Source organism: Somniosus microcephalus, chromosome 4 (genome assembly GCF_052327205.1).
Source record: "Somniosus microcephalus isolate GS21.2 chromosome 4, FLI_Smic_1.0, whole genome shotgun sequence".
Taxonomy (NCBI): Eukaryota; Metazoa; Chordata; class Chondrichthyes; order Squaliformes; family Somniosidae; genus Somniosus; species Somniosus microcephalus.
Genome location: NC_140990.1, coordinates 111,709,352 through 111,734,968, shown reverse-complemented (window position 1 = coordinate 111,734,968; position 25,617 = coordinate 111,709,352). Strand labels below are relative to the sequence as shown.

At 46.5% G+C, this 25,617-nt stretch overlaps 1 pseudogene; it reads left to right on the top strand.

Moving 5' to 3' along the window:
* LOC147119672 (uncharacterized) overlaps positions 1-25,617 on the top strand; it is a 312,815-nt pseudogene that overhangs the window by 109,910 nt on the left and 177,288 nt on the right.

Sequence of the window (25,617 nt, the reverse complement as noted above, 5' to 3'; positions counted from 1 at the left end):
ATGTTCACACTGACGAGAGACCATTCAGGTGCTCTCACTGAGGGACTGGGTTCAGGCGATCATCTCACCTCACTGTACACCAGCGCACTCACACTGGGGAGAGGCCATTCACCTGCTCTGAATGTGGGAAGGGATTCACTCAGTCAGCCACCCTGCTGACACACCAGTGAGTTCACACTGGGGAGAGGCCGTTCACCTGCTCTGAATGTGGGAAGGGATTCACTCAGTCATCCAACCTGCTGAAACACCAGCGAGTTCACAAGTGACTGCAGGGGTTGGATTCTGATGTTTTTGCAGCTGTTAATCACATCCAGGACTGAACCATGTTCATTCTGACAGTTGGGGTTTGTTTCTGCTGATATTAAACTCCAGCCCAGTTACAGGGGTTATTAATATTCTGGAATATGTCAAATAAATCAGCTTTGCTTTAAACACATTTTTGTAGATTTTTGTCATTCCCACCTGAGTGTTTACCATCACCTGGCTGGAGCTCAGAAAGGACAATCTGGGGGGAGGATCTTACGGCGGGAACAGAACTACAGCTTGGACACAGTCCTTCAGGGCCACACTGAGAGGGGCAAACGGCACTTTGGTCTTTCTCGTCTCTCTTCACTGACAGCAATGTCCCTGTGTGGGTTAATCTTGAGGCCTGTAATGAATGTGTCATTGTTCCATTACTGTTTTGCTGCTAATCTTTGATTGCAGTTTACCCAGGCCAGATCCGTTCTCATCCCACTGAAATAGGCCTTCCCCCAGTTAAACATTTTTACTCTAGATTGCTCCCTATCCTTTTCAATAGCTAATCTAAACCTTATGATACTCTGATCACTGTTCCCTAAATGTTCACCTACTGACACTTGCTCCACTTGACCCACCTCATTCCCCAGAACCAGATCCAGCAATGCCTCCTCCCTCATTGGGCCAGAAACATACTGATCAAGAAAGTTCTCCTGAACACACTTCAGAAATTCTTCCCCTTCTCTGCCCTTAACACTATTTTGATCCCAGTCTATATTAGGATAGTTGAAGTCCCCCATTATCACTACTCTATAGTTGTTGCACCTCTCTGTAATTTCTCTGCAAATTTGCTCCTACATATCTTTCCCACTATTTGGTGGTCGATAGAATACACCTAGTAGTGTAATGGCACCTCTATTTCTTCTTAACTCCAGCCATATAGATTATGTCCTTGACCCCTCCAGGACATCCTCCCTCTCCAGCACTGTAACATTCTCCTTAACCAATACTGCCACACCAGCAAACCTTCCCACGAGGATATTGGTCCCGGCTCTGTTGAGCTGCATCCTGTCCGGCCTGTACAGATCCCACCTCCTCCAGAATCGGCCGCAATTCCTCAGGAATCTGAAGCCCTCCATCCTGCACTGTCTCTCCAGCCACATATTCATCTGCTCTATCCTCCTATTTCTATACTCACTCACGCGTGGCACTGGGAGTAATCCAGAGATTACTACCTTTGAGATTCTGCTTTTTAATCTCTTTCCCAGCTCCCTAAAATCTATCTGCAGGACCTCATCCCTCTTTCTACCTACGTTGTTGGTACTGATATGGACAACAACCTCTGGGTGTTCACACTCCCCCCCTCAGAGTGTCCTGCATCCACTCAGTGACATCTTTAACCCTGGCACCAGGGAGGCAACATACCATACTGGAGTCAGGTCTGCAGCTGCAGAAACGCCTGTCTGCTCCGCTAACTATTGAATCCCCTCCCACTATTGCTTTCCCTGTCTTCCTCCTCCACCCCTTTGCAGCTGAGACACCTGTGGTGCCATGGACTTGGCTCTGGCTGTACTCCACAGAGGAACCATCGCCCTCAACAGTACTCAGCACAGAATACTGGTTGGAGAGCGAGATGCACTCCAGGGACTCCTGCACTACCTGCCTGGTCCTCCTCTTCTGTTTAGCAGTCACCCATTCCCTCTCTGCCTGCAGACTCATTAGCTGCGGGGTGACCACCTGCTGAAACATGCTATCCACACAGCTCTCAGCCTCATGGATGCACCGCAGTGACACCAGCTGCTGCTCATGCTCCGAAAGCCAGAGCTCGATCTCCTCCAGCTGATGACACCTCCTGCACTCGTGGTTGTCCAGGACATGGGAAGCATCCTGGAGTTCCCACTATTTTGTTTTATTCGTTCATAAGATGTGGGCTGCGCTTGCAAGGCCAGCATTTATTGCTCATCCCTAGTTGCCCTTGAGAAGGTGGTGGTGAGCCACCTTCTTGAACCGCTGCAGTCCGTGTGGTGAAGGTACTCCCACAGTGCTGTTAGGGAGGGAGTTCCAGGATTTTGAAACAGTGACGATGAAGGAACGGCCGATATACTTCTAAATCAGGATGGTGTGTGACTTGGAGGGTAACTTGGAGGTGGTGGTATTCCCATGCACCTGCTGCCCTTGTACTTCTAGGTGGAAGCGGTCGCGGGTTTGGGAGGTACTGCCAAAGAAGCCTTGGCGAGTTGCTGCAGTGCATCTTGTAGATGGTACACACTGCAGCCACGGTACGCCAGTGGTGGAGGGAGTGAATGTTTAAGGTGGTGGATAGGGTGCCAATCAAGTGGGCTGCTTTGGTGTCGAGCTTCTTGAGTGTTGTTGGAGCTGCACTCATCCAGGCAAGTGGAGAGTATTCCAGCACACTCCTGAATTGTGCCTTTTAGATGGTGGAAAGGCACAGGATGTGCATCCGCTGGACCAAGTTACTCTGCGGTGCCTTTAATTATTCGACTATTAACTAACTTTTTTTAAATAACTTAACAGTGGAAAGGGTTAACTCCTTTGCATGCTTTTGAAGGTGGAGCAACACATTATCAGCCTTACGCAATTGCGTCACTTCACGTAAATAAAAAAAAAACTTTCCCGATCGAATAAGACAGTTGTGTTTTCACACTTTAACTAAACACGAACACCTGGGCTTCATTGGTCAGATTCCCTTTCTCAGCTGCCCGCTTGGCTACCTCGTCTGCCCATGCATTGCCCTGTTTCTTGGATTGCTTTAATGTACGGTTCATGCGTTCCACCATGCCCGAACTTTGCGGACGATAGGGTATGTTGAACTTTTGTTTAATTCCCATTAGTTTACATATATCCTTCAGTATTTTGCCCGTGAAGTGCGTTCCTTGGTCGGAATCTATTTGTAAGGGCATCCCCCTTTGATCAAATCCTGTATAGTCGGGCCATTTCTGCATATTCTAGGATAAAGTTCTGGCAATTATTAAATAGCCCTAATACCTACTTGACCCCCCTCCCCTCTCTGGCGCGGTCCCTTCCTGCTGCCTTCTCTAGCTGCTTGTAAGTACGGGATATTAATTGTACCATGGAGGCCTTAGAGGCGGATTTAAAACCCACTCAAGTGGCATACGCTGGAAAGGGTGAATATTGCGTTACAACTAATTTGAAAATGTTTAAATATGCCAATCTAACTTGTGATATTCCAAGTTCAGAGTTCTGCTCCACTCCGGAAATCCCGGTACGGATTGGACACGAGGAATTGGTGGAGATACACCAGCATAACCTCACCACCTTACAAGTTTCTGAAGATATCAAGAAAGACTTAAAAGACTATCAGAACACATTTGGGTATCCGATACCCTGTTGCCCGAACACTTGAAAGTATTGAAAATGGAGATATGCCTCTCCCAGAAGGTTTATTATAACCTACAACAGAACAATAAAAACATTAAGCATGACATTGATCAAATTAAAGTCACCGCTTGGTGGGATGACCTTTGGAGTTGGGGGCTGAATATACAGATCCATCCATGGATTAGATTAATCTCACATGTATTAGTAGTAGTGCAGTTTGTTATAATGTGCTTCTTGATTTTCATGGCCTGTAATAAATGTCATAGGCAGAGGATGAAAAGGTTGGCTAAGGCAGTAAAGCAGAGACTGGGTGAGAATGTCCCCAGTGCCTCTTTGATCTCAACAAAGGACACGTCTGAGTGGTACCGGGAGTAGTATATACCGGGGTAAGGTGCATATAAAAGGGGAGACAATCATAGTTTGATAGGACTTTCAGATGTTCTGTCTCTCTTCCACCCGGACTGGTGGCCACCATGAAGGGAATCTGGTTAAGATGAGGTACAGCATCCTGCATATAGGTGACAGATAGGGGTTGGCTACCTTGGGCTTAGCCAAGGGCCAAAAGAGGGGTTTGTTAGGATAAAATTTGGTTTAAAAGATATAAAGGGGTCCTCAATATTCAACCGGTATAAAACTGTCTGAAAGGTACCATTTAGTCTTGTTAGCTGGAAAACAAAATGCAAAGCACCATGGGATACTTGGCTATATTAATTCTTTTTAAACTAACAAGTAGATGACCAAGGACATTCCAAAGCTCCGCTCGTAAATTACTCCGAGTACATGTTTGGAGGAGGCCTCTTGAAAGAGATAAGGCACAAAGGCACATTGATGAGACCTTTGCAGACAGGTCTTAGAGAATAGTCAGCTGGCCCTTTTTGACGAGGGCTTTGTTCAGCAAGGCCATGTCGTGCTGAAGATGCCTGCCTCCCTATTTTGATAACAAGAATAAGAGATAAGCTAATGAATGCGAAGTTAGAATGATGCCTTTGCAGCCCATAAGCTTTTTACTGATTTATTCAGGGGGTACTCGAGTTCGAAGGACAGGCTTAGTAGTTGATTGATTAACCATGTAAACCAATGAAGTATCAATATTCCCATGTATACGCCCCCCATTAGTAATAAGTGGGTGTTGTCTAATAAACTGTATAAACTAAGCTGCATTGTCACTTTTCCTCTGAGAACGGAGCCTCCAGCTGGGGTTGGCTGAGGTGGTTCTCCCATGTGCACTCGTAATAAACTGGGTAACACCTGAGTCTGTTAGTTCTGTTTTACCATCCAGATTTTCCTCACTTACACTAGGGTAAAGGGAAAGTATGGGGAGGGGATTTCTGAAATGTGTTCATGAGAATTTCCTGGAACAGTATGTTCTTGGACCAACTAGGAAGGAGGCATCGCTGGATCTGGTGCTGGGGAATGAGGTGGGCCAGGTCGATCAAGTGTCTGTGGGAGAACACTTGGGTACGAGTGATCATCCTATCATAAGCTTTAGATTAGCAATGGAGAGGAGCAAGGAACAATCTAGTGGAATAGGGCTAACTTTAATGGGATGCGAAAGGATCTAGCCAGGGTAAAATGGAACTAAAGAGTGACAGGAAAAACAGTAATGGAACAATGGGTGGTCTTTAATGAGGAGATGTTCCAAGTACAATTTCAAAATGCACATCATTATAAAATACATTTCCTGATTCAATTACTTCTAGTCCATATAATCAATTTTAATTTCACAAACAAATTATGCCCAGACTATGTGATTTTACAAAGAAGACAAAAGTAACAATTGTGTTTGGATGCGAGTCATTTATCCTCCCCTTCGAGCAATGTGTCTTGGAAAATAGGATTACACAGGATATACGGCACAGAAACACACCATTCGGCCCAACCAGTCCATGCCGGCGTTTATGCTCCACTCGAGCCTCCTCCCGTCTTTCCCCATCTAACTCTATCAGCATAACCCTCTATTCCCTTCTCCTTCATATACTTGTCTCGCCTCCCCTTAAATGCATCTATACTATTCGCCTCAACCACCCCCTGTGGTAGCGAGTTCCACATTCTCCCCACTCTCTGGGTGAAGAAGTTTCTCCTGAATTCCCTATTTGATTTCTTGGTGACTATCTTATATTGATGGCCTCTAGTTATGCTCTTCCCCACAAGTGGAAACACTCTCTCTCTATCTACTCTAGCAAAACCTTTCATAATTTTAAAGACCTTTCATGAAATTAGGTCACCCGTCAGTCTTTTTTCAAGAGAAAAGAGACCCAGCCTGTCCATCCTTTCCTGACAGGTCTACCCTCTCATTTCTGCTATTACCCTTGTAAATCCTCTCTGCACCCTCTCCAGTGCCTCTATATCCTTTTTATAATATGGCGACCAGAATTGTACGCAGTGCTCCAAGTGTGGTCTAACCAAGGTTCGATACAAGTTTAGCATAACTTCACTACTTTTCCATTCTATAACAATTCAATTCTATAACAATCGATCCCAATAATTTAACCCAATAGGTTAAAGTCTTAAGTCCAATTTTGTCAGCATGCTGCAACATTCGATGTCTGCAGATGACGGGAGATAAATTCTTAAAACTGCTGGATCTCTTGCTCTGCCATCAACCTCTTATCAAACTGGAGCTGGCATTGCCTAATATCGTCGTCTCTGGCTACTGCACAGTCCAGAGACACAAGTCTGCATTTTCTTCAACACACATCAACAACGTTAGAAGCAGTAAAAACACTGTGGCCTTCCTGGGGCAGCACAAACCACTAGTCTCCAGACTTTTCTTATCCCAACATCATATTTCTGATCGAAACATTCGATGATGAAAATATCCAAGGCCAGTTGGTTGCAAACACCAGCTGTTGCTCAGTGAAATCTCTCTCTCTCTAATGATACCAACCACATTTTCCCCAATATCAAATGAACTAAACATGAACACCTTCCAGAAGCTGAATTAACCGAGGTCCATATGCCAACACCCCTCTCATCTTCCATTCACTTCAATTGAAAGGAAACCGACGGATTGGACCAGTCAGGATTTGAAAGATATTTACAACAGATTCTAGATGTTCTTAGAGTTGGGATCTTTCTCTATTCTGTCCACTCGAGGAGTTAGATAACAGACTTTCTCCTGTGAATATAGAGCTGGGGTTTTGGGCCATGATGTGTTCACTTGTTCATCTTTTTGACTCTAAATCTTTGCCAATTATTTGATGTGATCTGTTTAATTGTACGTAATTTTTAAAAATACACTTACTGAGAGGATTCAAATTTAAATTGAAAGCAGGTTTGCAGGCGTGATGCTCTATTCACACATCAAAGGTGAGAGAGATGCTGTTGGACACACGCTAAGTCCAGTAGCTGAACGTGATTAACAGACTGGGTTTTGTGTTTAGTAATCTCGGGCGTGTTACCGAGACCTTCCCTGGATACCAAGGCTAGGAGAGGCACTCTGGAAGGTATGGGGAGCTGGGACTTGTCCATGAGAGTAACCGAAGGTAGGAGAACTGAAATAATCTCGAGTTAGAAAGGAGAAAAGGCCCAAAAATGGAGCAGTTGGTAACAGGACATCAATTAGTCTGCTCTTGGAGACATCAAATATCGCCACACTGTGTTATTTGAAATATCAAAATACTAAACTCCAGCCCAGTTATAGGGGTTATTAACATCAGCAGAAACAAACTCCAACTGTCAGAATGGACATGATTCAGTCGGAATCTGATTGAAAGCAGCAATAACAGCAGAATCCAACCCCGGTCACTTGTGAACTCGCTGGTGTCTCAGTAGGTGGGATGAATTAGTGAATCCTTTCCCACAGTTGGAGCAGGTGAACGGCCTCTCCCCAGCGTGACTGCGCCGATGAATTTCCAGATTAGACGACAAATGAATTCCTTCCCACAGTGCCCACATTTCCACGGTTTCTCCGTGGTGCAGGTGTCCTTGTGTCTCTCCAGGTTGGACTATCAATTGAAGTCTCGTCCACACACAGAACATGTGAACGGTTTCTCCCTGCTGTGAATGGTGCGATGTTTTTCCAGGCTGTGTAACTGGTTAAAGCTCTTTCTACAGTCAGTGCACTGGAACACTCTCACTCGGGTGTGTGTGTGTCTTGGTGCTTTTCCAGTCACATTGATATTTGAAATCTTTTCCCAGACAGAACAGACAAACAATTCTCCTTCCAAATTCAAAGGCCGACGATATTCAGGTCCTGAGGAATCGAGTGACTGACAGATCTTGACATGATGTTTGGTTCAAGGTTCCGTCTGCAAATCCTCCCCTTCTAATACCCTGTAAAAGGAGTTTACAACACTCATCACTGTAAGTACAGGACAGAAATTCAGAACAGACAATTCTAGTTTCTATGGAACATTCTTTCCTCTCTTGTTCCCCCAAAGCTGTAAATCACGGTCCCACAAATTGTCCCTCCTCCCTGTGCTAAAATACAAAACAATCACACCTCTCAGGACAGTTTGTCTTTTGCTCCGCTCTCTCTCCTCGCCTGAAGGTGCTGACTCTGGCTGGGTTCAGTTCTACACTCACTGGTTCCCCTCCCTCTCCTCCCCTGAAGGTGCTGACTCTGGCTGGGTTCAGTTCTTCACTCACTGGTTCCCCTCCCTCTCCTGCCCTGAAGGTGCTGACTCTGGCTGGGTTCAGTTCTTCACTCACTGGTTCCCCTCCCTCTCCTGCCCTGAAGGTGCTGACTCTGGCTGGGTTCAGTTCTACACTCACTGGTTCCCTTCCCTCTCCTCCCCTGAAGGTGCTGACTCTGGCTGGGTTCAGTTCTACAGTCACTGAGTCCCCTCTCTCCCTCTGGTTAACAAAATGGAGGCTCGTGGAACAGGTTGGTTAGTGGCAGCTTGGATAAGGAATTGGCTTAAGGACAGAAAACAGCGAGTTGTGGTAAATGGCTGTTTTTCAGCCTGGAGGATGGTAGACAGTGATGTTCCCCAATGGTCAGTACTATATATAAATGACCTGGATATTGGAATACAAAGTAGAATTTCTAAATTTGCCAATGACACCAAACATGGGGGCTCTGGCAAACAGTGAGGATGATACCAATCGACTGCAACGGACATACATAGAAAGGGTAACAGAATGGGCAGACAAGTGGCAGATGGAATTTAATACAGAGAAGTGCGAGGTGATGCACTTTGGTAGCAGGAACAGGGAGAGGCAATATACACTTAATGGCACAATTTTAACGAGTGTGCAGGGACAGAGGGACCTGGGAGTTAATGTGCATAGGTCCCTGAAGGTGACAGGACATATTCAGAGAGTGGTTAACAAAGCATATGGGATCTTGGGTTTCATAAATAGAGGTATTGAGTACAAAAGTAGAGAAGTTATGGTGAATCTGTATCTTTATAAAGTGCTGGTTAGGCCACAACTGGAGTATTGCATTCAGTTCTGGTCACCACACTTTAGGAAGGATGTGAAGGCCCTTGAGAGGGTGCAGACGAGATTTACCAGAATGGTTCCGGGGATGGGGTATGTTAGCTACAAGGACAGGTTGGAGAAGCTGGATTTGTTTTAACTGGAGCAAAGGAAGTTGAGGGGTGATTTGATAGAGGTGTACAAGATTATGACGGGTTTGGATAGGCTAGACGGGGTAAGGCTGTTCCCACTAGTTGATGGTACAAGGACTAGGGAAGCCAGATTTAAGGTTTTGGGCAAGAGATACAGGGGGGATGTGAGGAACAACTTTTTACGCAGCAAGTGTTGATGATCTGGAACTCGCTGCCAATGAAAGTGGTGGAAGCAGACACACTGAATGTTTTCAAGGGGTGACTAGATAGGCACTTGAGGGAAATAAACTTGCAGGGCTACGGGGATAGAGCAGGGCAATGGGACTGCTCTACAGAGAGCCGGCACGGACTCAATGGGCCGAATGGCCTCCTTCTGTGCCGTTATAACATTACTCCTCCCCTGAAGGTGCTGGCTCTGGCTGGGTTCAGTTCTACACTCACTGGTTCCCCTCCCTCTCCTCCCCTGAAGGTGCTGACGCTGGCTGGGTTCAGTTCTACACTCACTGGTTTCCTTCCCTCTCCTCCCCTGAAGGTGCTGACTCTGGCTGGGTTCAGTTCTGCACTCACTGGTTCCCCCCCTCACCTCCCCGAAGGCAGATTTTATCTGAACGGCAATAGGTTGGGGGAAGGGGAAGTGCAACGAGACCTGGGTGTCCTTGTGCACCAGTCATTGAAGGGAAGCATGCAGGTGCAGCAGGCGGTTAAGAAGGCAAATGGTATGTTGGCCTTCGTAGCGAGAGGGTTCGAGTACAGGAACAAGGATGTCTTGCTGCAGTTGTGCAGGGCCTTGGTGAGACCACATCTTGAGTATTGTGTGCAGTTTTGGTCGCCTTATCTGAGGAAGGAAGTTCTTGCCATGGAGGGAGTGCAGTGAAGATTCACCAGGCTGATACCTGCGATGGCAGGGATGTCGTATGACGAGAGATTGGGTCGATTGGGCTTATACTCGCTGGAGTTTAGAAGCATGACAAGGGATCTCATTGAAACTTATAAAATTCTAACAGGACTAGACAGACTAGATGGAGGAAGGATGTTCCCGATGGTCGGGGAGTCCAGAACCAGGGGTCACAGTCTAAGGATAAGGGGTTAGCCATTTAGGACAGAGATGAGGAGGAATTTCTTCACCCAAAGAGTGGTGAACCTGTGGAATTCTCTACTACAGAAGGCAGTTGAGGCCAATGCATTAAATATATTCAAGAAGGAGTTGGATATATTTCTTAAGGCTAAAGGGATCAAGGGATATGGAGAGAAGGCAGGAACGGGGTACTGAATTTGGTCAGCCATGATCTCATTGAATGGCGGAGCAGGCTCGAGGGGCCGAATGGCCTACTCCTGTTCCTATCTTCTATGTTTCTATGAAGGTTATGACTCTGGCTGGGTTCAGTTCTACACTCACTGGTTCCCCTCCCTCTCCTCCCCTGAATGTGCTGCCTCTGGCTGGGTTCAGTTCACTCAGTGGGATGCTGAAGCCCCGTCCACTAATGGGTCCTTTACAAAAATGGCCCCGCACGCGCTCTACCGCTTGATGAAGCAAGTCTGCGACAAACACACCTGCAGCTTTCCTTTACAAAGATGGCCGCAATCAGCCTCGGCCGATTAGCAGGAAAAAGCCCCGGAGTTGCAAACGCGGAAACTGTAAGTTCTCATTCGGGACTTGCCGCCTACACCAGGTGTTTATGAAGCCCGCCCACCGAGTGCGTTACCTCCCTGCGCCCCACTGAATTGTAATCGACGCAAAAATTGCATCTCCCACCTTTGTCCACTTCTGGTACCCACACAGCACGTCTCAGTGACACTGCGCATGCGCCGATAATTGTCGGGAAGTGCGCCTGCGCACTGTGCTCTTCCAGTTGTTATCGGGCACATTCTCCCCCGGGGGGCATGCTGGGGACAAGCCCCGCCATTGAAAGTGCCAATTCGTGAATGGCGAATGAGTTTCCGTGATCCGAGAGAGAGAAAATTAATCAGTAATTCACACAGAAACCCACTTTGCCATGGTTCGGTCCTGGATGTGATTAATAACAGAATCCAAACCCCTGCAGGCACCTGTGAACTCACTGGAGTCTCAGCAGCTGGGGTGAATTTCCTCCCACACACAGGATATTGAAACCGCCTCTCTCCAGCATCAATGCGCTGATCGTGCATCAGCTTCTTGCAACTTTGAAATCTTTTCTCACATTCAGAGTATTTACAGCAACAGTTCTCAATGTGGACACTCTGGAGTGTCAACAGGTGGGACAACGGAGTGAATCCCTTCCCACACGTGACATATCTAAACGGTCTCTCTCAGGTGTGACTGTGCTGGTGTGTCAGTAAATGGGATGGTCGATTGAATCACTTTCCACATACAGAGCAGTGAATAGATTCTCCCCCTTATGAACATGTTAGTGTTGGAATGGATGAGATAAGTGAATGACTAAAGATGCTGAGGAGAAAAGACAAGGAAGCAGTGCAGGAAAGTGATTGGTGTAAGGATAACCAGATTGTGTCAGGAAGGGACAGTGCGTACAGACAAAGGAGTGCATTAACAAATCGGGTCCGGGTAAGAAAAAATACTAATAAGACAAATAGGGGCATAGTACAAAAAAATGTTAAGATGTCTAAAAATGTTTAAAGGACAAATCTAAAGGCACTATATCTGAATGCACGAAGCATTCGGAATAAGGTAGACGACTTAACAGCGCAAACAGATACAATATAATTGCGATTATGGAGACATAGCTGCAGGGTTACCAAGGCTGGGAGCTGACTATCCAAGGATATTCGATATTTAGGAAGGATAGGCGAAAAGGAAAAGGAGGTGGGGTGGCCTTGTTAGTAAAGGATGAATTCAGAGCAATAGTGAGAAAGGATATTGGCACAGAAAATCAAGATGTAGAATCAGTCTGGGTGGAGCTAAGAAGCAGCAAGGGGCAGAAAACATTGGTGGGAGTTGTCTATAGGCCTCCAAACAGTAGTGGTAATGTAGGGGATGGCATAAAACAGGAAATTAGAGATGCATGTAACAAGGGTACTACAGTAATCAGCGTGACTTTAATCTACATCGAGACTGGCCGAACCAAATTAGCAATACTACTGTAGAGGATGAATTCCTGGAGTGTGTACGAGATGTTTTTTTAGACTAGTACATTGAGGAGCCAACTAGGGAACAGGCAATCCAAGATTGGGTATTGTGCAATGAAAAGTGGTTGATTAATAATCTTGTTGCGCGGGGTCCTTTAGGGAAGAGTGACCATAACATGATAGAATTCTTCATTAAGATGGAAAGTGAAGAAGTCCAATCCGAAAGTAGGGTCCTAAGTCTAAACAAAGGAAACTATGAAGGTATGAGGAGTAAGTTGGCTATGATAGATTGGGGAGCTTCATTAAAAAGCATGATGGTGGATAGGCAATGGCTAACATTTATGAACGAATGCATGAATTGCAACAGTTATACATTCCTTTCTGGCGCAAAATCACAAAAGGAAAAGTGGCCCAACCATGGCTAACAAAAGAAATTAAGGATGGTATTAGATCCAAAGAGAAGTCATATAAAGCTGCCAGAAAAAGTAGCAAGCCTGAGGATTGGGGGCAGTTTAGAGTTCAGCAAAAAAGGAACAAGAGATTGACTGAGAGGGGAAAGATAGAGTATAAGAGTAAACTTGCAAGGAACATTAAAGCAGACTGTAAAAGCTTCTACACGTATGTAAAAAGAGAAAGATTAGTGAAGACAAATGTAGGCCCCTTACAGTCAGAAACTGGAGAATTTATAATGGGGAACAAGGAAATGGTGGAACAATTAAACAAATACTTTGGTTCGGTCTTCACAGAAGAGGACACAAATAACTTCCCAGAAATGCTAGGGAACCAAGGGTTTAGTGAAAAGGAGGAATTAAAGGAAATTAGTATTAGTAAAAAAAGTGTGCTGGAGAAATTAACGGGACTGAAAGCTGATAAATCCCCAGGGCATGATAATCCACACCCCAGAGTATCAAAAGAGGTAGCCTTGGAAACAGTGGATACATTGGTTGTCCTCTTCCAAAATTCCATAGATTATGGAACAGTTCCTGCAGGTTGGAGGGTGGCAAATGTAACCCCACTATTTAAAAAAGGAAGAGAGAAAACAGGGAACTACAGACCGGTTAGCCTAACATCAGTAGTAGGGAATGGCTAGAGTCTATTATAAAACATGTGATAACAGTACACTTAAAAAATATCAGCAGGATTAGACAAAGTCAACATGGATATATGAAAGGGAAATCTTGTTTGACAAACCTACTGGAGTTTTTTGAAGATGTAACTGGTAGAATAGATAAGGGAGAACCAGTGGATGTGGTGTATTTGGATTTTCAGAAGGCCTTTGATAAAGTCCCACATAAGAAGTTAGTGTGCAAAACTAAAGCACCTCGGATTGGGGGTAATATACTGGCATGGATTGAAAATTGGTTAACAGACAGGAAACAGAGAGTAGGAATAAATGGGTCTTTTTCAGGGTGGCAGGCGGTGACTAGTGGGGTGCCGCAGGGATCAGTGCTTGTTCCCCAGCTATTCACAATATATATCAATGATTTGGATGAGGGAACCAAATGTAATATTTCCAAGTTTGCTGATGACACGAAACTAGGTGGGATTATAAGTTGTGAGGAGGTTGAAGAGAGGCTGCAATGTGATTTAGACAAGTTGAGTGAGTGGGAAATTACAAGGCAAATGCAGTATAACGTGGATAAATGTGAAGTTATCCACTTCGGTAGGAAAAACAGAAAGGCAGAGTTTTATTTAAATGGTGCTAGATTGGGAAATGCTGATGTACAAAGGGACCTGGGTGTCTTTGTACACCAGTCACTGATAGCAAACACAGGTTCAGCAAGCAGTTAGCAAGGCAAATGGTATGTTGGCCTTCATTACAAGAGGATGAGAGTACAGGAGCAAGGATGTCTTACTACAGTTATACAGGGCCTTGGTAAGACCACACCTGGAGTACTGTGTGCAGTTTTGGTCTCCTGACCTAAGAAAGGATACACTTGCCATAGAGAGAGTGCAGCGAAGGTTCACCAGACTGATTCCTGGGATGGCAGGACTGTCGTATGAGGAGAGATTGGGTCGACTAGGCTTGTATTCACTAGAGTTTAGAAGAATGAAAGGGGATCTCACTGAAACGTATACAATTCTGACAGGGCTAGACAGACAGGATGCAGGGAGGATGTTTCTCCTGGCTGGGGGGTCTAGAACGAGGGGTCACGGTCTCAGGATACGGGGTAGGACATTTAGGACATGAGATGAGGAGAAATGTCTTCACTCAGAGGTGGTGAACCTGTGGAATTCTCTACCACAGAAGGGTGTGGAGGCCAAGTCACTGAATATATTTCAGAAGGAGATAGATAGATTTCTAGACACAAAAGGCATCAAGGGGTATGGGGAGTGAGCGGGAATATGGTATTAGATAGAGGATCAGCCATGATCATATTGAATGGCGGAGCAGGCTCGAAGGACCGAATGGCCTACTCCTGCTCCTAATTTTCTATGTTACATGTCAAGCTTTAATTTGAGGGTCTATTTACCAAATACACCAACCATGATGACAGAAGGCTATTAGAAAATTGACAAATGCGTTTCTTTCACCCATTCCAGGACTCCCCAGATGAGCCATGGGGGATTTCCTGCTCTTTATTACAGGGGGTCACGGCTGCTATCTGCCGGTGCAAAGATGAGGTCAAGACCCACCTTGATATTCGGCTCCCTTGTGCACATGACAATCCACCCTCCCGCAAGAAGCGAGACTCCCTCCTTAGCCAACCCCCGAAGGGATATTGTAAACGATTGAAAATTGACTACACAGGCGAGCTGCCTCAGACGGCATGGGCAAATAAATATTTTCTAGTTACTGTTGATTACTTCCTTTCGTGGGTCGAAGCTATTCCTTTTCGTCACTGTACTGCTTTAGCGACTACGAAAGCACTTCTTGAACAAGCTCTTTCGCGGTGATGTATAACACAGGCAACAGACAGCGACTGAAATAAAACTGAGAGCTGGGAGACTCGCCATCTTCTGGAAGGACCTGTAAATGACTTGTAGGGACACGTACACCTAAAAGATTTATAGGGTGGATTGAAACTCCCGATTATTCCTACTGTTAAGTTTTTCTTCTGTATCTCTGCCTTTCTATTTATGTACTTGAATGTGTGTTGAATTTGTAGCCTGCGGTGCTAAGAGAAATGAGACACGATTTTACTAATCACAAGTCAGGTTATTTAGATGAATTAACAGCGACAGTGCGGGAAGATGATGGGGCGGTGCGGGAAGATGATGGGACGGTGCGGGAAGATGATGGGACGGTGCGGGAAGATGATGGGACGGTGCGGGAAGATGATGGGACGGTGCGGGAAGATGATGGGACAGTGCTCCAACAATTACAAGGCTGGCCTAAAAGAATAAACAGGCAGACAGGGGATGGTGCTACAGAACAAGCAGGGTCAGTGACTGAACTGGCAGAAGGGGTCGGGCAGATTAGCAATAAAATTAATACAGTAATCATTCAGAACAACAAAGATTACAAGGAGCAACTGGTCTCACGGGCAATCACGTGCCGCATGTATGGAGGGTTTGCGCTGAATCAGGTTCAGAAAGAGGTGGATGTTGTAGAACACGATAGGATCCAAAATGTTATATTTGCCAAAAAGATATGAATATCTGGAAATCAGATGGGGATATGGATCGGGGCAATGTGCGAAGATTCAGATCGGTGTATGATACCATGGAGCCTTGCAAGAGGAATGACATTATTTTGGGACTGAATCCTGGGACAACAGCAATACATAGAATTAGATAGAACAGAAACAGACCATTCGGCCCAACTAGTCTGTGCTGCTGTTTATGATTCACACCAGTCTCCTCCCATTGCATCGACCTCATCTCAACTTCTCAGCATATCTTTCTATTCCTATTTCGCTCGTGTACTCGTCTCTTTACCTTTGAAAGCATTTAAGCTATTTGTCTCAACTTCTTCCTGTGGCAGCGAGTTCCACTTTCTAACCACTCAGTAAAGATATTTCTCCTTATTTCCCTATTTGATTTATTAGTAGCTCTTTTATTTATGGCCCCTTGTTTTGGATTCTCCCACAAGTGGAAACGTTCTCTCCACCTCTCACCAAGCCATTCATAATTTAAAGACGTCGATCAGGTCTCTTCTGAAGAGAAAACCACAACCTGTTCATTCTTTCCAATAGCTAATCTCAGTTCTGGTGCCAACCTTGCAAATTTTTTGGCACTTCCTGAAGCGAGGACCATAAGAAATAGGAGCAGGAGTTGGTCATTTGACCCTTGGAGCCTGGTCCGCCATTCAATAAGGTCATGGCTGATCTTCTACCTCATCGCCACTTTCCTTCACTATCCGCATATCCCTCGATTCCATTAATACTCAAAAATCTATCGATCTCGGTCTTGAATCTACTCAATGATGAGCCTCCACAGCCCTCTGGGTTAGAGATTCCCAAAGATTCACCACCCTGAGTGAAGACATTTCTCCGCATCTCAGTCTCCGAATAAAGGGTCAGCCATTTAGGACTGTGACCCCTGGTTCTAGACTCCCCAGCCAGGGGAAAGATCCTCCTGCATCTACACTGTCAGACTTCAATGAGATCACCTGTGATTACAGCTTATGAGAAACTATACACGCACGGGGCCCTTCATGTGGTCAACATTCTCGCTTACACCAACCAGAATGACTAAAATTGGAGATTAGATATTGCTGCCTGCAAGGGCCCACAATGTCACAGAAATTCAAGTAAACATTGCCCCCGACAGAAGCAGACTGTTGTAAGTGACGGGAATGTTAGCACGGACAGGAAAGTAGGCTTCGAGGATGCAACCAGGTTATTTTGGAGCCTCAAGTTGGGAAATGCAAGTATAGGTGTAGAAAGTAGAAAACCCATGGTGAGCTTTGTAAATATGTCCACATATTAACACGAATCAGCTACCGGTTATACAGGGACAGGCCTGGAAAAGGTGGAAACATTCTCATTAGCCATCCAATAGAAAATATAGCAAATCAGTCAGAGACAGGAGAACTTATAATGGGGAATGAGGAAATGGCAGAGAAATTAAATACTTTGTTTGTCTTCAGTGGAAGACAAAAAAACTCACAGAAATACGAGAAAACCACAGGTATAGCAAGAATGAAGAAGTTAAAGAAATTAGTAAAAAAAAAAAAAGTACTAGCAAAATTAATGGGACTAAAAAATCGACAAATCCCAAGGACCGGATGACCTACATCCTAGGGTTTTGAAAGAGGTGGCCTTTAGTATAGTGGACGCATTAGTTGTCATCTTCCAAAATTCTATAGATACTGGAACGATTCCTGCAGATTGGAGGATAGCAAATGTAACCCCGCTACTTACAAAAGGAGGGAGAGAGAAAACGGGGGAACTACAGACCTGTTAGCCTCACATCAGTAGTTGTGAAAATGCTGGAATCGGTCATAAAGGATGCAATATCTGTGCACTTAGAAACTAATAGTAAGATTGGGCAGAGTCAACATGGATTTATGAAAGGGAAGTCCTGTTTGACAAACCTATTGGAGGATGTAACTAGTGGAGTAGACAAAGGGGAACCGGTAGATGTGGCATATTTGGATTTTCAAAAGGCCTTCGATAAGGTCAAAAGAGGTTGGTGAACAACATTAGGGCACATGGATTTGGGGGTAATATACTAGCATGGATTGAAAATTGGTTAACAGACAAAACAAAGTAGGGATAAATGGGTCTTTCAGGATGGCAGGCTGTGACTAGTGGGGTACCGCATGGAGCGGTGCTTGGGCCCCAGCTATTACAATCTATCAATGATTTAGATGAGGGGGACAATCTGTATCAATGATTTGGATGAGGGGGACTAAGTGTAACAATTCCAAATTTGCTGCTGATAAAGTTAGGTGGCAGTGTCAGTTGAGGATGTGAAGAGGCTTCAAGGGGATCTCGACAGGCTCAGTGAGTGGGCAAAAACATGGCAGATGGAATATAATGTGGATAAACCTTGGTAGAAAAAAAAAGGCACAGTATTTCCTAAATGGCAAAAGATTGGGAAATGCAGATGCTCAAAAGGGACCTGGCTGTCCTTGTACATAAGTCACTGAAAGTGAATGAGCAGGTGCAGCAAGCCATTAGGAAGGCAAATGATATGTTGGCCTTCATTACAAGAGGATTTGAGTACAGGAGTAAAGAAGTCTTACTCCAATTATATAGGGCCTTGGTGAGACCACACCTGGAGTACTGTCTATAATTTTGGTCTCCTTACCCAAGGAAGGATATACTTGCCCGAGGAAGTGCAACGAAGGTTCACGAGACTGATTCCTGGGATGGTGGGACTGTCGTATGAGAAGAGATTGAGTAAACAAGGCTTGTATTCTCTTGAATTCAGAAGAATGAGGGGGGATCTCATTGAAGCATACAAAATTATTACAGGGCTTGATAGGGTGGATGCTGGGAGAATGTTTCCCTTGGCTGGAGAGTCTAGAACCAGGGGCCACTCAGGACTGAGATGAGAAAACATTTCTTCAGAGGGTGGTGAATCTTTGGAATTCTCGGGAGGCTCAGTCATGGGTATATTCAAAACAGAAGTCAATAGATTTCTGACTAGTAAGAGCATCAAGGGATATGGCGATAGGGCCGGTGAATGGAATTGAGTCAGATCAGCCATGATTTCATTGAATGGCAGAGCAGGCTCGAAGGGCTGAGTAACCTACTCCTGCTCCCATTTCTTCTCTTAAGTGACTGTGATGTGGGATGAATAGGCTTGTTTTAGGAATTTACTGGGAAGAGATAAAATGGACATAACCGATCCACGGTTTCTCGTTAGTGATTAAACAGAAGTCACTGTGCAGGCGACATTGCATTTCCTACATTGCAACAGTGACTAGACTTCAAAGTGTTTCATTGGCTGTGAAATTCTTTAGGACGTCCCCCGGTCGTGAAAGGCGCGATACAAGTGCAAGCCTTTAGGCCTGTTGGAGAGAAAGTACACTGACATAATAGCGTTAACCCAGGACCAAATTAACCATATACAAAAGGTAGAGCTCCTGGGGGGGACTGTGTTAGTCTCAGCAGTTAATGACGACACACTGTCTAGCTGCTGACAGGAGTCACTGGTATGTGATTTATAATGTTAGAACTGGTATTTACCACATACACGGCGTATAATGGGTTAGGTTATTATCTCAGTGACGATTTAATATACGGTGCTCACTAGAGTTTCAATGTTTCCTATTAGAGGTAAAGTATGTATAGCAATACTCCCCCCAATATCTCCCATAGTGACATTTTATTTGGAGGATGTAAGTGGGAAGGAGACTGGTTGGGCTGCTGATCAACCTGGAGACAAATGGATGTGGAGAGGGACTGTACGTTCTGACACCGCTCTCATTTACAGACGCTCCCTGAACCATAATTTCTGCTTTCCAAGTATTTATCTTAAAAAAACTGCATTGAAAGCCAGTGTGCTGTTCGGCAGTGTCGTGGTCATGTCACTAATAATCCAGATAACGGGTTTAAAATCGCACTAGGCTTGTGAATTTGAGTCCCGTTTATAATAAAAGTTGACAGCCGAAAAAAACTGACCACGATGCTGTCAGATTGTCGTAACTACCCAAATGGTTCGCTAATGTCTTTTAGGGAAAGGAAGCAGCCGCCCTTACCTGGTCTGGCCTATGTGACTCCAGTCTCAGCAACACGGCTGGTCTCGGAAGTGCCCCAGCAAGTCATTCAGTTGCATCACATCGCGGCAAATACCACCGTCACTGGGTCAAACAGCGCTGTGGGAGCACCTTCACCACAGGGACTGCAGCGGTTCAAGGCGGCAGCCCATCACCACCTGCTCAGGGCAACAATTACCTGCCTTGCTTGTGACACCCTTATCCCGAGAATGACACGAAATAAGTGTAGGAATAGGCCATTCGGCCCCGGAGCCTGCTCCGCCATTCAATAAGATCATGGCTGATCTGATCTTAGCCTCAACTCCACTTCCCAGCCCCAACTCCCCATAACCCTCGACTCCCTTCCTATTCAGAAATCTGTATCTCCACTTGAAAAGAAATCCACTGGCTCCACTGCCACAGCTCCCTTGGGTAGAGAATGCCAAAGATTTGCGACCCTCAGAAATTCCTCCTCAGTTTTAAATGGGCGACTCCTTATTCTGAAACTATGCCCCCTAGTTCTAGATTCCCCACGAGGGGAGCATCCTCGCTGCATCTACCTTGTCAAGCCCTCAGAATCTTACGTTTTAATAAGATCATGTAGGAACGGGCGTTCCTATCTGAATAAGGTATTCGACTCGATGAATCCAATCAACAGTTTTTAATGAATGAGGTTAACAGGGAAACTACAGAAGAAACGGTACACAGGTCTATTCAGCTTGCTGGGCACTCGACGACTACTGGAAGATTCTGGAAGCTGACGTCGTCGCGTTCTTCGCGCCACTGGTGGTCACGTGATCAGCGTCATGACGTCATCACGGAGTGCAGGAAAACAATACAGTAGTTAACAGGCAGTTTGAAGGTGCAGTCCGCGGCTGCAGTACACTGTAGTTAAAGGGATTATTACTAATTGTAACAGGCGCCCCCCCAGAATCCACTTTAACGGACATTGTCAACCGAGTAGGAGGCTTAATGATCCTGGCTGAACGGCGATGAAACTCCGGCAGCGGAAACGGGACGTTAGTAGAAGCAGTGCCGGATTGCGGCAGAAACGGTTTCTCGGGCGGGGCAGAAATGGTAGGCTGGGGTGCAGCTGCGTCTGAGGCCGGATCAGGCTGTCAGACGGCGGGCTGGTGCACGGCTGGTCTGGCGGCCGGCCGCGGTGAGGCAGCCACGACAGGCTCACTCCGATCCAAGTGGGCTGGTTTGAGCTGGTCGATAGAGACGGTATCAGACTTTCCGACTTCGACTGAAAAACTTTCCCCCCGATGAGATGACACGAAAAGGTCCGGTATACTGTGGCTTGAGTGGGTCTCTGTGACCGTCCTGTCGAATAAAGGCAGACATAGTCCGAACTCATGAGCTCTGTGGGGATGCGAGGCCTCTGTGTGTCAGGCTGCGAGGTTGGGATGGGCAGGAAATTCCTAGCCACCGCCTGATGAAGTAGGAGCTGTTGAGCTGCGGACCATGGTGTGGTGTGCAGAGGGAGAAAATCACCTGGCACCCAGAGTGTCTGGCCATAAACCAGTTCAGCCGATGAAGACTGAAGATCCTCCTTTGGTGCTGTCCGGAGGCCTAGCATCACCCATGGGAGCCTGTCCACCCAGTTGGGTCCCCTCAAGTTGGCTGGATTGACAAGGCGGCCGTGTTGGCTGAGTCGGGCGAAAAGTGTACGTAAATGTGCCATGTGAGCCGTCGTATCCTTGCTGGCTATTAGGATGTCATCCAAATATACAAAAATGAAGGGCAGGTCCCGTAATAGAGTCCATCAAACGCTGGAATGCTTGCGCTGCGTTTTTCAGACCGAATGGCATGCGGAGGAACTCAGAAAGGCCGAACAGAGTGATGACTGCTGTTTTGGGGACGCCTGGAGGGTGCACCGGAACTTGGTGATATCCACGAACGAGATCCACTTTAGAAAATAGTGTTACCAGCCCGATGTGCTGAAAATCTTGGATGTGGGGAATCGGGTACCTGTCCGGTGTCGTGGCGTCATTTATGAGTCTGTAATCCCTGCAAGGTCGCCATCCGCCACCTGGTTTGGGTACAATATGCAGTGGGGAGGACCAAGGGCTGTCCGAACGCTGGATGATCCCGAGGTGCTCCATGGTCTGGAACTCAGCCTTTGCAGCTGCCAGCTTCTAATCACCATGCTTGAGCGTAAACGGGTGCTCCGGTCGTGGAGATATGGTGCTCCACCCTGTGCCGTGTGCTTGCAGCCAAAAAAGTGGGCCTGGTGAGCTCCGGGAATTCGCCGAGCAGGCGCGTAAACCTGTCTTGCGATAGAACCGCACAGGCCACGGCGGTGCTGCGGTGGCAGGGCACTGCGTGGAAAGTGGATGCATTAATGATTTGGCAGTGTTGGACGTCGACCAGCAGACCGTTGGTGCAGAAAAAAAATCAGCCCCCAGGATGGCCTGCGAGACCTTAGCTGTAATAAAGTCGCAGACAAAACGCTGACCGGCGAAGGTTAAGTTTACCGTCCGTTTCCCGAACGTACGCATGGCAGCGCCATTTATTACCACGAGGGAAGGCCCCTGGCCACCGGATAGTAGGTCCAGCTTTGAAGCTGGGAGGATGCTGCACTGTGAACCAGTGTTGCACAGGAATTGTTGGCCCATAACGGAATAGATAACATAAATGAGTTTTCCCGCTGAGCCCACCCCCATAGCTAACTTGCTGTGCTTTAGACCTTGTCGTCCATCCGGGAGGACGCGGGCTTGTTGGAGTGTTTTTTTTTTTCTTGAGGGAAACTGCAAGGAGGCCGGCAGCATCGAGCATTGGCGCCAAAACGGGCGTGGTACGCGCACCATCCTGCTGGGGGAGGGCTGGGCTTCGCTCGCATGGGGGACAGGCACCTCGTGACTCCACAACATTGCTGAGTAACAGTAAATATCTTGTCTGCCTCTGCAGCGAGTTCAGCACCGTCTGTGATGGCAGTGTTGGCCAAGGCCACCTGAACTGGTTCGGGAAGCTGGCAGAGGAAAAGCTCACGGAATAAAAAACATTGGAGTTCCACGCCCAACAGCGTGAGCATTTGACTCATCAGCTCTGACGGTTTTGAGTCCGAGGCCGGGCATGGAAATAAGCTTGCGTGCCCGCTCCGACTCAAGATCAAATACCTGTAGCAAACGGGCTTAAAGCACTTCGTACTTGCCCTCCTCCGGTGGGCTTCCAAGGATGCTGATGACCCGCGAGGCCGTGGCACTGTCGAGAGCGGCAACCACATAACGGGTCACATCCGCTGTGACCTCCCGGAGAGCGCACGGTTCTTCTGCCTGGAAAAACCATGCTGTTGGGTGCTGTTCCCAGAACTGCGGCAATTTAAGGGCAACGGCGTTCGTGTTCATCCTCGACTAAAGTTGTCCGCCGAGATCAGGGTCACCAATGTAGGAATGGAGGTTCCTATCTGAATAAAGGTATTCGACTCGATGAATCAAATCAACAGGTTTTAATGAACAGCGAAGTTAACAGGGAAACTACAGGAGAAACAGTACACAGGTCTAGTCAGCTTGCTGGGTACTCGACGACTACTGGAAGATTCTGGAAGCTGACGTCATGACGTTCTTCACGCCACTGGCGGTCACGTGATTGGCGTCATGACGTCATCACGTGGAGTGCAGGAAAACACAATATAGTTAACAGGCAGTTTAAAGGTGCAGTCCGCAGCTGCACCACACTAGTTGAAGGGATTATTACTAATTGTTCTGAGACCCTTGGTGGCTCCGCCACAGTCACATCTTTCTTGTAAACTCCAACGATTATAGGCCCAAACTGCTCAAATTTCTCAAGACAACCCCTTCAACTCAGGAATTAACCTAAAGAACCTTCTCTGAACTGCCTCCAATGCAAATATATCCCTCCTTAAATAAAGAGAGACCCAAATACCACTAAAGTCAAAACAATTTGCCTTTATATAGCGCCCATAACAGTCAAACGTCCCAAGGCGCTTCACATGAGTGGCATCAAACAATTTGACTTCGAGCCACAGAAATATTTGGACACGTGAGAAAAGCTTGGTCAAAGAGGTAGGTTTTACGGAGCCGCTTAATCAATGAGAAATAACCAGAAAGGTGGAGGGGATTAGGGAGGGTGTTCCAAAGCTTAGGGCCTAGGCAACTGAAGGCACGTCCGCCAATTGCGGAAGGATAAAAATTGGGTGTACAAGAGCGCACAGATCTCAGGGTAGCAGAGGGGTTTTAATAAACAAGGGTGAGAATTTTAAATCGAGGCGTTGCCAGACCGGGAGCCAATGTAGATCAGAGGTCACAGGGGTGATGAGTGAAGGGGACTTGCTGAGAATTAGGATAGTCAAAAGATTGTGGGTTCAAATCTAGGCTGACACTCCAGTGCAGGACTGAGGCATTGCTGCACTGTTGGAGGTGCTGTTAAACTGAGGCCAGGCCCGCTCTCAGATGGACGTAAATGATCCCATGGCACCAGTTTGAAGAACGAGGGAGTAATCCGCGGTGTCCTGGTCAAAATTTATCTCAGTCAAGATCACTTACGGATTATCTTGTAAATTATCACATTGCGGTGCGCAAATTGACTGCCGCATTTTCTACAATACAACAGCTCAAAAGCGCTTTTAGACTGTCCCGAGGTAGCGGAAGGCGCTATATAAAATGAAAGTCAAATAAGGCGCCGAGATTGCGAACGGTCTGGTTCCGCCTCATTCAAAGCCGTCAGGGGGAGTGATGGAGTGGGTTGGCAACCGCAGATTGGGGATTCAGTCTGGCCAGTATTACAGGAAAAATGTTTGAGCTTATGCTTCATGTCAGACAAGTAGCGTGACAGCTCAGTCAGGAAGGTTCGAGGGGTACCACTGCGTATCGTCAGGGTAAATGCGATACCGGCACATTTGACTGGGAATTGAATCTGGCGGTGCTGGGCCGGCAGGAGTCCACCTGCATAAAGGCCCACGCACACCAGGGGGCGCAGGAGGTTCGCAAGCGTCTCTGGGATCACCTGGGCCAGGCCAACCAATGACAAAGGGGGATTCCCATTGCGCTCATGGGATCCCATTTACAGAGGGAACCCTCCAAAAGCAGAATAGAAATCCGCAAAAATAATTAAACACTGAAATAAAAGTAAATCGGGTTGAAAATGTATTACCATGTAAACAAAAAAAAACTAACCAGGAAAAAATTGACCTAATTTTAAATGTAAGCAAATGTAAATAGTTATAAAATTTGTATTTAACAATTATTTAAAGCCTTATGCAGTTGCAAGAAGGCGCAAGGGTTTTGTGGGTATTGGCTGGGCCGTTGTTGGGCGAATCAGGAAGTTACAGCACGGAAAGAGGCCATTTCAGCCCATCGTGTCCGTGCCGGCCAACAAAGCTATCCAGCCTAATCCCACTTCCCAGCTCTTGGTCCGTAGCCCTGCAGGTTACAGCATTCCAAGTGCACATCCAAGTACTTTTTAAAGTGTCTTTAGTGTTCCTGTCTCTACCACCCTTTCAGGCAGTGAGTTCCAGACCACCACGACCCTCTGGGCGAAGACATTTCCCCTCAAATCCCCTCTAAACCTTCCCCCAATTACTTTAAATCTGTCTCCCCTGGTTTCTGACCCCTCTTCTATCCACTTTTAGGCCCCTCAATTTTATACACCTCAATAAATGCCCAACCCTGTCCCAGCGTAAATGAATTTCTAGCAGATGGGCACCATTGCATGTGGAAAGCTGGAACTTGTGGGGCGCTTATGACTCCATACGCACGCTGCCAGCCCTGTGAAATCCTGCAACATGATGAGAAGGAGCGGGGGGCCGGGGGGGGGGGCGGGTGGGGGTGGAGAAGGAGGTCCAGCACTCGAGGTAATAATGCTTTGTTATTAAAGGTTAAAAGC